We start from the raw sequence: 14,940 nt of genomic DNA, 5'->3' as shown, positions 1-14,940 counted from the left end.
CTTGCTTGCAATCAGGATCTTAGCAGCACTATCGTCGAGTTGATACGTACTGCACAATAATTTTATTTGCCGCTCCCAATGCACAAAAGACGGACTATTTCCGTCAAAATCACACAACAAATCACTCACCGCCTTCACAATTGTCCCCTGCGGTGCTTGCTGCGAAACCACACTAGATTGTGGTGAGCTCCTTAATAATTCATTTTCTCTGTGCATTAATTTGAGCTCCCTTTCCATAATGTCTTTTTCTTTTCGCAATAATTCCATTTCACGTAACATAATCGCCAAATTTACGTCGCTTGCAGCTGTGGTACCTGCACTTTCCCTATTCGATTGAATTTCTGCCGTCGCTCCCTTCTCCATGTTAGACACAGCGGCACCTTCTTCGTTTTCTTCTGGAACTATATCGTCCATCCACGCTCCCGACGGATCGGCTGCCATTAGCCTTTCAATTAAATCCGGCTTATTGCCTATGCTTGACAATCCCAACGCAGCCAATTTTTGTTTCAACTGCGAAACTCGAAAATTTCTTGGGTCTTTCATTGTTTACTCAGTTTGTACAAAGCACAACTAATCTTAGCACCTTTACAGAAAGATAACGGAAGACTTTGCTGCACGGCACAATCACAGAACATAAAACTTTGCACAAACCACAAACTCACAACGTATCTTAATTAGCCTCGAATCCCACTTCTGAAAATTTGCGAGGTACCGCGAGTGATCTATACAACTGTTGGCGACATAATGCCCCGAGGCGCGTGTCCTCGCGTCTTTTATTAATTTCTGTATCGAAGGCTCTGGAAGCCTTAACTTTCAATTGTTTGTTCCGCTCGCCACGCTTCCCGAACATTCGGGATCCTTCTCGACACTCCCCGATGCATCCCGCAACGGACACGCACACTCACACACACACACACGCACACAGAAAGCGTCCAACAAATTAACGCTTACATTAATGAATTCGAAAGACATGCTTAAGATCTAGGTAACTGGTTCCGGAATGGCGATATTTTTCTCATCAATAGAGGGTATAGAGATTGTACGCCTTTTTTAACGCGCAAAACGAGTGGACCGGAATTGAAAAACTGTTCGAGAAATGTCTAAAAACTGGTGAGTCGCATAGAGTCGACATTGCAGTCGTCGACATATGCGAATGAAGGAGGGATGAGGCGGTGAGTATGAATACAAATCAAAGAGAAATGGTACAGAGCATTTTAGTAAAAAACGAGGACCTTTTCCGAATAGAAGGACCACCGACGACCGAGGCAGTTCACAGAATAAATACAGGGGACCATCCACCTATCGCAGTACCACCCTACCGCCTACCACCAGCGAAGAGGGAGATGTTGCGAGAAGAACTGCGAAAGATGATGGACTGCGACGTCATCGAGGAGTGCGACTCTCTTTGGGCTGCACCCGTGGTACTAGTACCAAAGAAGACTGGAGGAATCAGAGTATGCGTGGACTATCGACGCTTAAATGCAGTCACTGTCAGCGACTGCTACCCCCTGCCACGGATTGACGACCTACTCCATGCAGCCAAGAAAACGGCCTATATGACATCCCTGGATCTTCAATCAGGTTACTGGCAGATCAGAGTCCGACCGAAAGACCAGGAGAAAACGGCATTTACCACCCCGGTTGGTCTTTACCGATTCAAGCATATGCCGTTTGGGCTGAAGAATGCCCTGGCGACCTTCCAGCGTCTCATGGACTGCCTGAAAACATCGCTGGGAACGCGGAACGTACTGGTTTACCTGGACAATCTACTAGTCCTATCGTCCACGTTCGAGGAACACCTGCAAGATTTTAAAGCTGTTTTCAACAGGTTCCGGAAATTCGGCCTGCGAATGAATCGACAGAAATGCCGATTTTGCTGCCAAAATATCAAATACTTAGGGCACGTTCTCACGTCGAAAGGCATACACCCGGATCCAGACAAAACTAAGGCCATTCAGGACATGAAACCACCGAAAAACCTGAAACATTTAATATCATTTTTGCAGACGTGGGAATGGACTCCTCAACAACAACAGGCGTTTGACAACCTAAAAGGAGCCCTCACGAGTTCACCAATTTTGCAGACTGCGAATGAAACGAAATCGTACACGCTTTGGACGGGTGCGAGCAGTTACGCAATCGGCACAGTCCTTCTACAGGGGCAAAAAGAAACGGAGTATCCAGTAGAATATGCCAGCCGACTATTGACATCAGCCGAGCGCAACTACTCGACCACTAAACGGGAGGCTCTCGTCGTCGTCTAGGCAGTAGATAAGTTCCGAAACTACATCGAAGGTGCTGAAGTGACCATAGCTTCCAATCATCAACCCCTGAAATGGTTGATGTCCCTGAAGTCACCGAGCGGACGACTTGCACGATGGGTATTACTCCTGCAGCCGTACTGTCCAAACATACAGTACATTCCTGGGCGATGCAACGTGGTAGCAGACATGCTCTCGAGATTGCCAACGGAGCCTTGGGACGACCAGGAAAGGGCTGACATCGAAAGCGTTGCAGTGGACCTGCCAAGCCGAGGAAGCGCCGTGACGAGGGAACAACAGCTCAAAGATGAAGACCTGAGAACGATCATCGAGGCGTTGGACTGGAGACGACGACGAGCCAAGCAGATGGACATCTCGGGGTTATTTCGTCAGCGAAGGGGTATTACACCGATACTCCCCCAATGCTGATACCGAAGATGTGCAGCTAGTCATCTCGGCACACGAGAGGAAGGATATTCTAAAATCCTACCATGACGACCCAACAGCTGGACACTACGGGACTCAGCACACACTACATAGGATCATCAACCGATACTATTGGCCAGGAGTGGCCAGGGAAGTTGCCGAGTACGTCCGGTCCTGCATCGAGTGTCAGCGTTACAAAGGCAGTAACCAGAAACCAGCTGGTCTGATTCAAACTTCCGTGATGCAACGACGATTCGAAGTACTGGCTGTGGACCTTTTCGGGCCTCTACCTGCTACATCGAGAGACAACCGATGGATCCTGATTATCGAAGACACCGCATCTCGATGGGTAGAACTCTTCCCATTGCAGCAGGCAACATCTGAGGCGTGTGCAGACACCCTAATCAAGGAAGTATTCCTGAGATGTGGACTGCCGAGACGACTGATCAGCGACAACGGAACGCAGTTCATCAGCGGGGTAATGCAGCAGGCTTTCACACCAGTGTATTATCCCGAGGCCAATCCAGTGGAAAGAAAGAACCGAGATCTCAAGGTACAACTTGGGATTTACGACCATACGACCATATGACCTAGGACGATCAACTTCCTGCCATCCGTTTTGCCATGAATTCGGCAAAATGCGAAACCACTGGGCATTCAGCGGCGTACCAGACCTTTGAAAGAAAACTGCGAACTGTTGACGACACCAATCAAGACCTCAAGCAGATCATAGAAGCCGAAAATTTCCTTCCGGAAATTACTCCTAAGCTTTTTGATTTAGCTAACACTTTGCGTGTCGCTCAACAGGTGCAGGAGGATCAGCAGGATCGGCGTAAGCGATACGCTGACCAACGACGACGCGTGGGACCAGAGTACCAGCCTGATGACCTCGTCTGAGTAGTAACCCATACATTGAACAAGCGGCAGCAGCGGTATTCGTCAAAGCTGGTGCCGAGGCAGGATGGTCCATACGTCGTCAGGAGGCGAGTTGGTACATGCAGCTACGAGTTGCAGACCAGGGAAGCTGAGCCAGTGATAGTTGGGGTCTATCACACCTCAGCCCTTAAACCCTACACCGAAATACGAGATGGAGTACCTGCACCAGTCGTGCCGATCCGGAAACGTGGACGACCACGGAAAAGGAGGAGAGCAGATGAACCTGGATCGAGCACTGCTGATGATGACTTCGCAGCCTAAGATCCTAAGATCTCATCGGTGCGATTTCGTGTCTAGAGCAAGAGCATTTTACACCCGATAGAGAAATATCAATCGATGAGTCTGTTGTTAAATTTAAGGGCAAAGTTAGTTTTATAACATATAATCCTAAAAAGCCCACCAAATGGGGAATCCGTGTTTATATGTTGTCAGGCGCACATACAGGATACATATATGTTATGCTTCCCTACTACGGAAGCGTTAGTACAGAATGTCTCATCCGTCCGGACCTCACTATCAGTTCAAGGATTGTGTTACAATTATATCACAAGATCTTAACCGCAAATCCTCAGGTAAAGGGATACCATATCTTTACAGATAGATACTTTACAGGGATCCCATTAGCACAGGAGCTTCTAAAACAAGGCTGCTATTTAACTGCTACACTTAACACCAACAGAAAATATATACCAGCAATGATAAAAAAACCAGCTGTAATAAAAAGTAATACCGTTGCTGCCTGTCGATATTCTATTATTGGCGTGGAAAGATAAGAGAATAGTCACCATGTTAAGCAGCTTCTATTCCTGGGGCACAACAACTATAGAAAGAAGGTTGAAACAACGTGCGACCGTCGACATAAAGAAACTCAATGTTATTATAAATTACACTATGAATATGGGAGGTGTTGACAGGGCTGACCAATTAGCGAGGTCATATTGTTTGTAACGAGGCATATTTTCATTTGGTTGATTACCTTCTTTTTTTTTGGTTATGCCTCGTTACGAGGATCCTCCCGAATTGCCAGCCCCACTCCTCCGCCTAAGCGGACCCCCTCGCCGCTGGGACAGGTATGAATGAGCGAGCGTGTGTTTTTCTTTTTTTTTTTTTTTTATTATTTCGGACGCTACGTTTTCTCTTCTCCCCCCCTTCTCCAACACCAGGAAGGAGCCACCGTTGTCCCCGGTCGCGGAGGAACCTCTCCCTGGGCGACGGAGGCGCGGGATGGGTCCACCGAAGAGGACACCGGCTGTCCGGTCGCGGTGCCACCCCGTCATCCTCCGCGGGGGCGACCGGCAGCCGACCACCGGGAAACGCTAGGCCTGGGGACAAGCCACCCTCAACTGCCACCTCGAGAGGGCCCCAGGACCTGGCCACCAGACACCACCGTGGAATGGCCCATCCTCGACGCCAAAATTCTCGGGGTGGGGGAATACCGCGAACCGGGGAAGAAGAGGATGGTTCAAGAGAAGCTAGCGAGCAGCCACGCGATATAGTCGTTTCTCTACGCTAAAGCCGTTTCTCTTTTTTTTCCCTATTTCGTGTGTTGTACGTCTCCGTTTTGTTTTCCGAATCTGAGTGGTGCGTTCCGTTTTTTTTAGTGCTTTTCTTCTTTCTTTTTGTGTGTACTGCATTGTGTGTGTTTGCCTGCGTGGAGTGTTTGTCGCCGCCGCCCCAGTGTGGAATATTTTTGGAGTACACCAGCGCAAAATGGTAGGAGTCATCTCCTTATCCTTCTTTTCGATATTTATTTGCGCGTGGGCGAGGGCGATAGGACCCCTGGCCCCAGTGACGAGGACACTAGAGGCCGCGGACGGTTTACACGACACCGTCCCCTCTAATCTAGTTTTTTTTTTCTCTCTCGCTGTATTTCGGTATTTAGGACCAACGTCCCCTTACTGTCCACGACCCCTAAGAGGGCGTGTTCCTTCGCGGGCGAATACCGCAGCGTTTTCTTTGTACCGTTCTATCTTTGTACTCGCGCGTACCGTGAGCCCCCGCGCCGCGAAAGCCTCCCTCGCAACTGGCGAGTCGACCCCTTTTCCTCGACCGTTGCTTGTAACGCGTGGGGCCCACGCGAATTCATTTTTCTGTTCTGCTTACGTGGCCTACTTGGAGGCCCGAATAAAAGCATTTTCTATTGGATACGCACTCGCGGGTCTTTTACTAGTTTTTTCCTGACCCCCTCTGATTCCCGCTCCCGACAGAGCAGCCGGAAGGGCGATTACTACGGACGAGTGCATTAGCACTGGCGCCCCGTTAAATAAATCGGCCGTGGGTGTGAGCATCGGTGCGTGGAGGGCCGTTTTCCCTGACTGCCCCCACTCCAGGGAACCCCCTTCGGGCTTTCCCCCACCGATCCGTCACATGTTTCATGAGAAAATCTTGCAAATGATGGAGAAAGATTTTTTTCTGGGGACTAGAAGTTTGCGCAATCAATAGTTACGTTCTATATAAGGTGACAGCTAGAAGAGATAACAGGATGCCCATGTCACATTTCATGTTCGTTCGAAAATTGGTGGAACAACTTGTGGGTGATTTTCGTGATGGAGCATCATCAAAGCCAGGAAAACCATCGACCTCAGATAAAGACGAAAGGCTGAACGGAAAACTGCACATATTGCGGCATTGTGAAGACGTAAAAAGTAAAGATTGTGCTGTATGTTCCAATAGAAAGATTAAGGGCAGAAGACGTCAAACAAATTATTTTTGCGATACATGCAATCGAAAATCAGGACTGCATATTGGAGACTGTTTTGAAAAATTCCATACAATGAAGAACTATAAAATATAGTTTTTACATGAAAACATGACATTAAAATATATTATTGTATGAAATGTAACTACAGTTGTCAAAAGAATTAATAAATCTTGTTCATTTTTCATAATCACGCATGTAATGTATCACTGGCTCTTTCAACGGAAATTAATTCCGACCAGTACGACACCCATGACCAAATTTAACGAGTCAGAAAAGAGCTAAATTTTGTCATTGCGCTAGCTTCGTAAAAGAGAATCAAATCATAGACATTTAGAATATCAAATTTAGTTAATTTTATAAAAGCGTAGTTAACTTTATCCAAGAATCAGACTTAACGATTTATCATAAAGTATTAACTAACGAGTTTCATTTTGTTAGATTCACAATCATCTATTACGTACTACAATATTTAACCCTTTCGCTTCGGCAGTCCGGTCCGCCAAAATGTCGTCACCGTACGGAAGCACGCGCCAGAAATGTGCACAGTGCGCGTGGTTTTTGTATATACATTTTTTAAGTCTTAAATAATTACTATGCTTAATAAAACAATTGTTGCTCTAATATATTATGTATTCCTCACATTTTAATGTGAAAACAGTTAAACAAAATTATACTAGTTACTCTAAAAACATTAGACTAATTACAGTTGACAAATTCTTAGCTATTTACATATTTACAATTTTTTATTCTTAAAAAAAGAATAATATCTTGAGCCGATCTATTCTTAATTCTTATAGAATACGATATGTATTCGTAGAAAAATGAATATAACCCGCAAGATCCGATAGATATTTTGGATGCGGTTTTGATATAACACCAAAGAGTAGGTGTACTTTATTGATATATTGGATTAATCGAATATATCAATAAAATCAGTTCAAAACGTTCTGCCGATAACGAAGAATTTGTTATTGACCACAGATAGTACTTGTATACACATCATGTGGATGCCGGATATATCCGGCGCTCGTACGCACAGGTCGCCGTGTGGATGCCGGATATATCCGGCGCTCGTACGCACAAGTCGCCGCGCGGATGCCGGATATATCCGGCGCTCGAAGCGAAAGGGTTAATTTGTCGAGTTTCTATTATTATTATTATTCAATCAAAGTCTATTTAGTTTCTTTTGATCAAGCCAATATACTTTTCATATTTTGTTGTTATTTGTTATTTGTTATCTGTTAAATTCCTCATTTTCATTGTTTTATTGAATAAACCTAATTGTTGAAAGATGTTGACGTGTAGATTTCACTCCTTTACCGCACACTACACGAATTCCACATTCTTTAGATTTAGTTATTTGCGAAAAACGAGTCATTCAGTAGGTAAAAGCCGCTCTTTACCTCACGAGCGCTATTAACATCTGACAAGTAAACCTACCCAAATGTCACTCTCCGATTTTGATGAAATTTGGATATGTTATAGTACATGGAAAATCAGGGGACACGTATTTTTTTTTATCTGCGGTAAAACATATTTAGGGTATGTTGGGTAATGGGCTGGATTTTTATTCAATGTGGGGTTTTTGAATCGGGAATGGAGGACGGGAATTAACTGTTAACACTTTTTACACGGAAAACAGTCACAGTCACTTTATTTACGACTTCACAGTTTAAATTCTGAAGTAAGAGTACAAAAGGTCACACATCGACCGGTAGACGAAAGTACGATAGAACGCACGGAGATCTTGCCCTTGATCGGGTCGCTGCGCGCGAACGCGACGGAAATCTTGGGCGGAACTCTGCGTTAGCTCCGAACGCGACGGAAATCTTGACACGATGATATTACCGAATTTTCGCAGCGATCAAGGTCCGACCGCGGAAGCACGAGATACCGGTCGAAATAAAGGCTGAGAGTCTCGCCACGTGTTATGGCGACGGTAACGGTGATTTAAACGAATTAACGGCACAACACGGAAAATATCGCGGGCACGACGTTCCGTTAATTTTATATTTCGGTGTCTCTAAATAATGGTAGTAGCTCGGCGGATTATCACAATTTCGCGGAATTCGAATTAGAAAGTAACTCGGGTGCGTGTGACTTCTCCAAGAGCCGGAACAACAAGAACGACGGGGCGATCTATCGACATCGATCAGCGAAAACGGGGATGCGCGACAGATCCTAATCGATATAGAGCGCAGGTACGCAGGAGAACAAGGACCGCGAATAGTAACTACAATTACGCATGAAAAGGATCGGTAATGCGCGTTGCCTCGTTCGCGATGAGATTTGTGATTCGCGAATTCTTCTCGAAATGGCCGTTAGCGCGATATTTAATGTTTCCACGAAGACTCTTAGCTATATGTGGACATTACTGAACAGGGTATGAAACAACCCCCCAAAGTGTGAGGGTAAAATGGAAAAATTGCGTTATAATTTCGAGATCAGTGGAGCAATTTTGATGATTTTTGGTATGAAAGTATCTTTCGATAGAAGACAAAAATTGGCCTAGGTATGTTGGAAGGGGAGTGAAAATTAGGAGGTGAAATACCCTAAAGCGACCAATTTTTTTGCTGCAAAAAATCAGTTTTGATCTGATCGAAATAAAATTTATTAAAACTTGAAGAGGAAAGTTAATTAGGGAACACGTATTTTTTTTTTTTTTTACATAAATATTTGGGACGTAAATAACTCCTAAATTACCGCGCTCGTTTGGCACTGCGCATGAAACGCCTTGCAAAACTGTATCTCTTAACTGTTCGAGCAGTCGAAAAGTCATTAACAATTCACGATGTTGACATTCGGAGATGGGCTTTAAAAGCTCGCGACGATTTTTCGCTTTCCCCCGATTCCTTCGCAGCATCGTCAAAATGGCTGCACACTTTAAAAAAAAAATACAACATTGTGTCAAGAAAAATTAATAAATTTGTAACGCAAAAATCTGTGCTTGATAAAGCAAAACTTAAAGAACAGGCTACAGAATTCGTTGAAGATATAAACAAACTTATCGTAGAAGTAGGGGACTGTAATATATACAATATCGATCAATCAGGATTCAATTTGGAAATGCATACCAGACGAACCCTATCTTTTAACCCTTTCGCTTCGAGCGCCGGATATATCCGGCATCCGCGCGGCGACTTGTGCGTACGAGCGCCGGATATATCCGGCATCCACATGATGTACACCTACTCTTTGGTGTTATATCAAAACCGTATTCAAAATATCTATCGGATCTTGCGGTTTATATTCATTTTTTTACGAATACATATCGTGTTCTATAAGAATTAAGAATAGATAGGCTCAAAATATTATTCTTTTTTTAAGAATAAAAAATTGTAAATATGTAAATAACTAGGAATTTGTCAACTGTAATTAGTCTAATGTCTTTAGAGTAACTAATATAATTTTGTTTAACTGTTTTCATATTAAAATGTGAGGAATACATGCTATATTAGAGCAACAATTGTTTTATTAAGCATAGTAATTATTTAAGATTTAAAAAATGTATATACAAAAACCACGCGCACTGTGCACATCTCTGGCGCGTACTTCCGTACAGTGACGACACTTCGGCGGACCGGACTGCCGAAGCGAAAGGGTTAAAGGAGAATTAAAAATTGAAGCATTGGCCCAATCATTAAATTCCTTGACGCACAGCTACACAATCCAGCCACTTATTTCTGCAAGTGGCTCTTTATTATCTACCCTATTAATTGTATTGCAAGAGAAAGATGGGATATTCGGCCCGCGAGTAAAAAACAATTTAGTCAATCCTGAAAATGTTTATGTACTGGCCTCTAAATCAGGGAAACTTACATCAGAATTAGTGCAAGAATGGTTCAAAAAAGTTTTCCTGCCATCCACTAACAAGAAAAGTGTTTTGCTTTTGGATTCTTGGAGTGAACAGAATTCAAAAATGATTACCAACTTACCAACGTCTGGAAAATCTATTCAAATTAAGACCATTCCTGCTGGTACGATAGGAATGATACAACCCCTGGATGTCTTCTTTTTTCGTCCTTGGAAAAATTTTATAAGATATTTTTCAGACAATGTCCTGTTACAAAATTACTCCGTAAACTTACATTATAGAAACAATGTCATTAAGCTGCAATCACTTACACACCATCAGTTTTCATCCCCACGTTTTCAAAATCTTATCAAATACGCATGGTACAAAAGTGGATATACAAAAGTTAAACCGTTCCAATTCAATAGCCCCGTCGATTTCTGTTTCAAAAATTGTGAAACTTCTTGCGCAATCTGCGACATGTATGCAATAATACGGTGTGCGTGGTGTAAAAAATCTTTGTGCATAATACATTTTTCAATTTTGAAAATTGATTTAATCGTTAAATTAGTCACTTATAACATAAAAATAGTTAGTTAGTCTCGAATTGTCCTTCGTGTAGGAATTGTTTTCGTGAACGCTCCATCGACTTTTTCAAAAACTTGTATTTATTGTGCCGTCTTTTGTCAAATATAACCGTTTTTATTCATATTCTGGTGTGTGTGGAATTATATATTCAAACAGAAAAAAAATTAAATTAAAAAAAAACCAAAGAAATTAATAAAATATGTGATCAATGTTTCCATAGACATTTTTTGCATACGATGAATGCTGTCATCAGATTTTAAAAAATTTCATTTTTAAGCTATATTGTTCAAACAATTTTGTTATAAACAATATACAATATGTTCTTAACACCCTTGATTCACCTTACACACCTAACAATGAATGTCAGAAATTGTATTATATTTTGAAAATCGCATGTCACAGATACAGTCTATGTAAGTAGGTTTTCGAGTTTTCGTCCGTCATAATGGATCCGTTATATTAAATTTTGATTTCAGATTTCCATTCAGTAACGTAAAAAACCGATATATTAAAAAGATCGAACAGTTAAGAGATACAGTTTTGCAAGGTGTTTCATGCGTAGTGCCAAACGAGCACGGTAATTTAGGAGTTATTTATGTCCCAAATATTTATGTAAAAAAGAAAAACAAAATACGTGTTCCCTAATTAACTTTCCTCTTCAAGTTTTAATAGATTTCATTTTGATCAGATCAAAACTGATTTTGTTGCAGCAAAAAATTGGTCGCTTTAGGGTATTTCACCCCCTAATTTTCACTCCCCTTCCAACATACCGAAGCCAATTTTTATCTTCTATCGAAAGATACTTTCATACCAAAAATCATCAAAATTGCTTCACTGATCTCGAAATTATAACGCAATTTTTCCATTTTATCGTCACACTTTGGGGGGTTGTTTCATACCCTAAATATGTTTTACCGCAGATAAAAAAAAATACGTGTCCCCTGATTTTCCATGTACTATAACATATCCAAATTTTATCAAAATCGGAGAGTGACACTTGGGTAGGTTTACTTGTGAGCCTAGTTCCAGAATCGTTGCACATGCTTCCAGCCTACGGCCGTATCTACGGGCAGAAGAAACGGCGATGGAATGCGACAAAGAGGGGCTTAGAATTCCGGCAAAACCCCTCCCGAAGGAGACTGAATATACAGTTACTGGATTTAATATTCGGCCACTATGGTATTTGCGAAAATTAAAGCTTTATGTACTTATTTGCAATGTGATTATCAAATTTTCTGATCCGTAATGAGTTAAAGCACATATTCTAGTTTACAAATATGTAAAATTAAATACTTTATTTTTTATTGTTTTCTACATAATAAATGATAAATGAAATTAGACCCGATATTGGTGTCGAAAAAATATTCGGACACTTAATATTACATAAAGTTTTTCTTATTTGGAGTGTATGTAACAACAAACTTATAATTTTAATATTAATTTAATATTTTTTGGGACATCCCTTTTGTCTGATGACGTGTTGCAGACGTGTTGACATGTTTGAAATTATTTTATTTAAATAATTTTGAGTAATGCGTTTCCACTCTTCCGTCAGTCGTATTTTTAATTCGTCTTTTGTTTTTATAGGGGTGGTCTTGACATTACGATCCAATAAGTCCCATAGATTTTCAATTGGATTTAAATCTGGTAATTGTGGTGGAGAATGGAGCACTTTCGGACAAGCATATAATAAATATTCCTGAACTATTCTCGATTTGTTTTTCGGGTCGTTATCCTGGTAGAACTTAAAACTGTCGCGTATACCCATATTCGTTGCATTTTTTAATAAATTGTTTATTAATGTGTCTAAATATTTGTTCTTGTCCATAATATGTTCAATAAGAACCAGCCCCCCTACTCCAACACTAAAAATTCAGCCCCATACCATCAAGCCTCCACCACCGTGTTTCAAAACTTTTAGTCTACTCGAAAATTCGCGATGTCTCGCAGTCGCCCTCCCGTACCGCACCACCATCCCCGAGGCCAACGAGGCGGGAAGTCCACAAATGGAAGGGAAGCGCGTCGTTATACGTTTCTATATCCGTAAATAAAAAGAAATTATATGTAATAGTGCATGCGATAGTACATAATACTGGAACTATTATGGATAATATCACCTAACCGAACCCATATTAAAAGTGTTACAAAAAATAAAATGAAAAACATATAACATGAAAATACTAAGGGTTTCACACAAGCGTGGATTCGCTCCTGCGTCTACAAATACCCATCGATTACGAGGCTAAAGTCCTGCCGTTTTCGCCAATAATGCTGTTGCAGTATTATTTTACGTTTATGAATATAAGCAGATACAACGTAAAATTAATAAATGCGGTTTTTCAATTTTTACAACTACAATTTTTAACGTAAAAATCTGGAAAAATTCTATAATATTCGCTATGTGAATCTCAATGTTTTAGAATTTTTGTACGAGATTAAAGAAGTAAATTAGGCCAAAAACCGAAATTTCGTTTTTTCCCTTTTACTACCCTCATGGTTGAGATAGGAGGTTAAAACTTGTTGTGAGATGTCTTTTTTCGGTTGGGTTCAAGAAAATGGGGTACCCTCCGATTCAACTGATTTAACTCCCATCCCTCTGCCCCCTAGAAGCCAAAAACTGAAACGGTCCAAAAAGTGATTTTTCCACATATCTCAGCGAGTTTATCATTTCCATCCCTTTTTTTTTGATAATCAGATTTGGTTAGATTATATTGTATGAGGTGGGGGTGCAGGGGGAGGGGCTTAGCCCCTGCCTCGCCAATACGTTTAGATTTTGAACTGTATTTATATTTCTTGCCTGGTGAGTGTACATGCTTGGATTGCGCTCGCGTTGGCCCATATACAAAGTAAGCAGTGTTTATGCTATTACTTTTTTTTAATTCCATTGCGGATTATGCTGTCTGAGAATTTCGTGCGCTTCAGAAAGCGATACCGAGATCTCCTGAAGAAAGATCTAAGTGTGTGGAGTTTTACAATTACGATTACGAATACCGAACAAGCGTGGGATGCTTGGCTGGCGTGAGGGATTATTCCCGATAAACGAACGTGCCGCTGCGGAAAGAACATGCGTCCAAGCCGATACCAAGCGGTCTATTGGGTTCAGATGGCGGTGTGTTTCAAAGAAGTGCCCCAAAAAATCCGCCCGCGAAGGCACCTTATTTGAGGCTGCACATATCTGTCCGCTACAAACCGCCAGGCTATTATTTCATTTTATTGTGCATGATAAATTGCGGTACGCCGCCGCCTCTGCCGGTTTGTCGGGAAGTAGTGTTGTCGACTGGTACAATTTCTTCCGGGAAGTGACAGACATTGTACAGGACCATGATTCACGTCCCATCGGGGGCAGCGATGATATAGTTGAGGTGGATGAGAGCTGGCTGTTCACTAGGAAGTACCAAAGTGTTTTGGCATTCACACGGAGGCAGGTGTGGTCATTCGGTGCCATCAGCCGCGCCACCGATGATATGTGGGTGGAGGTCATTAAGAATAAGAGACGGACCACCCTAGATGCTATCATGCGGGCCCGGATTGCGCCAAACTCATGGGTTATGTCCGATGAACATCGGTCCTTCTAGGGGGCAGAGCGGTGGGAGTTAAGGGGTGGGATAACCACCGTTGAAATCGCCAAGTCAAGGGCTTTCTTTTTAAATATAAATCAGTTAAATCGGAGAGTACCCCATTTTCTTGAACTTAACCAAAATATCTACTACATAAAACAGTAGAAAATTTAAGAGGTCGTGGACGCAAACGGTGTACCACGATACGAGAAGATCGTCAAATTGTACGTAAATGCCGACCGAATCCAGCGACTACATCAAGATCTATTGCAGAAATGGTGGGATTGAAAGTTTCAACGAAAACAATAAAACGAAGACTGCATGAAGCTGGATTAATATGTTGCAAAGCTAGACGTAAACCACATATCAGTAGACTTAATATGAGAAAACGTTTAGCACTTGCAAAAAAATATGTGAATATGCCGCTATCATTTTGGCAAAACATAGTTTGGAGTGACGAAAGTAAATTTCAATTGCGGCAACTAAAAAAGAAGCACCAAGTCTGACGAAAACGAAATGAAGCATACAAAAAACAATTTATCACACCCACAGTTAAATTTGGCGGCGGATCGTTAATAGTATGGGGGTGCTTTTCATGGAATGGAATTGGTACATTAGCACAAATTGATGGCATTATGAACGCAGACAAGTGCATTGACATTCTGAATGAAAATTTAG

At 42.0% G+C, this 14,940-nt stretch overlaps 1 protein-coding gene across 6 annotated transcripts in view; it reads right to left on the bottom strand.

The window, feature by feature from the left end:
- The window catches only part of LOC105663113 (uncharacterized), an 84,394-nt gene that overhangs the window by 53,800 nt on the left and 15,654 nt on the right, over positions 1-14,940 (bottom strand). The gene's annotated exons all lie outside the window — the stretch shown is intronic.

This window comes from Megachile rotundata, chromosome 2 (genome assembly GCF_050947335.1).
Source record: "Megachile rotundata isolate GNS110a chromosome 2, iyMegRotu1, whole genome shotgun sequence".
NCBI classification, from domain to species: domain Eukaryota; kingdom Metazoa; phylum Arthropoda; class Insecta; order Hymenoptera; family Megachilidae; genus Megachile; species Megachile rotundata.
Note: the sequence above shows the minus strand (reverse complement) of the source record. Positions and strands in the feature narration are given on the sequence as shown.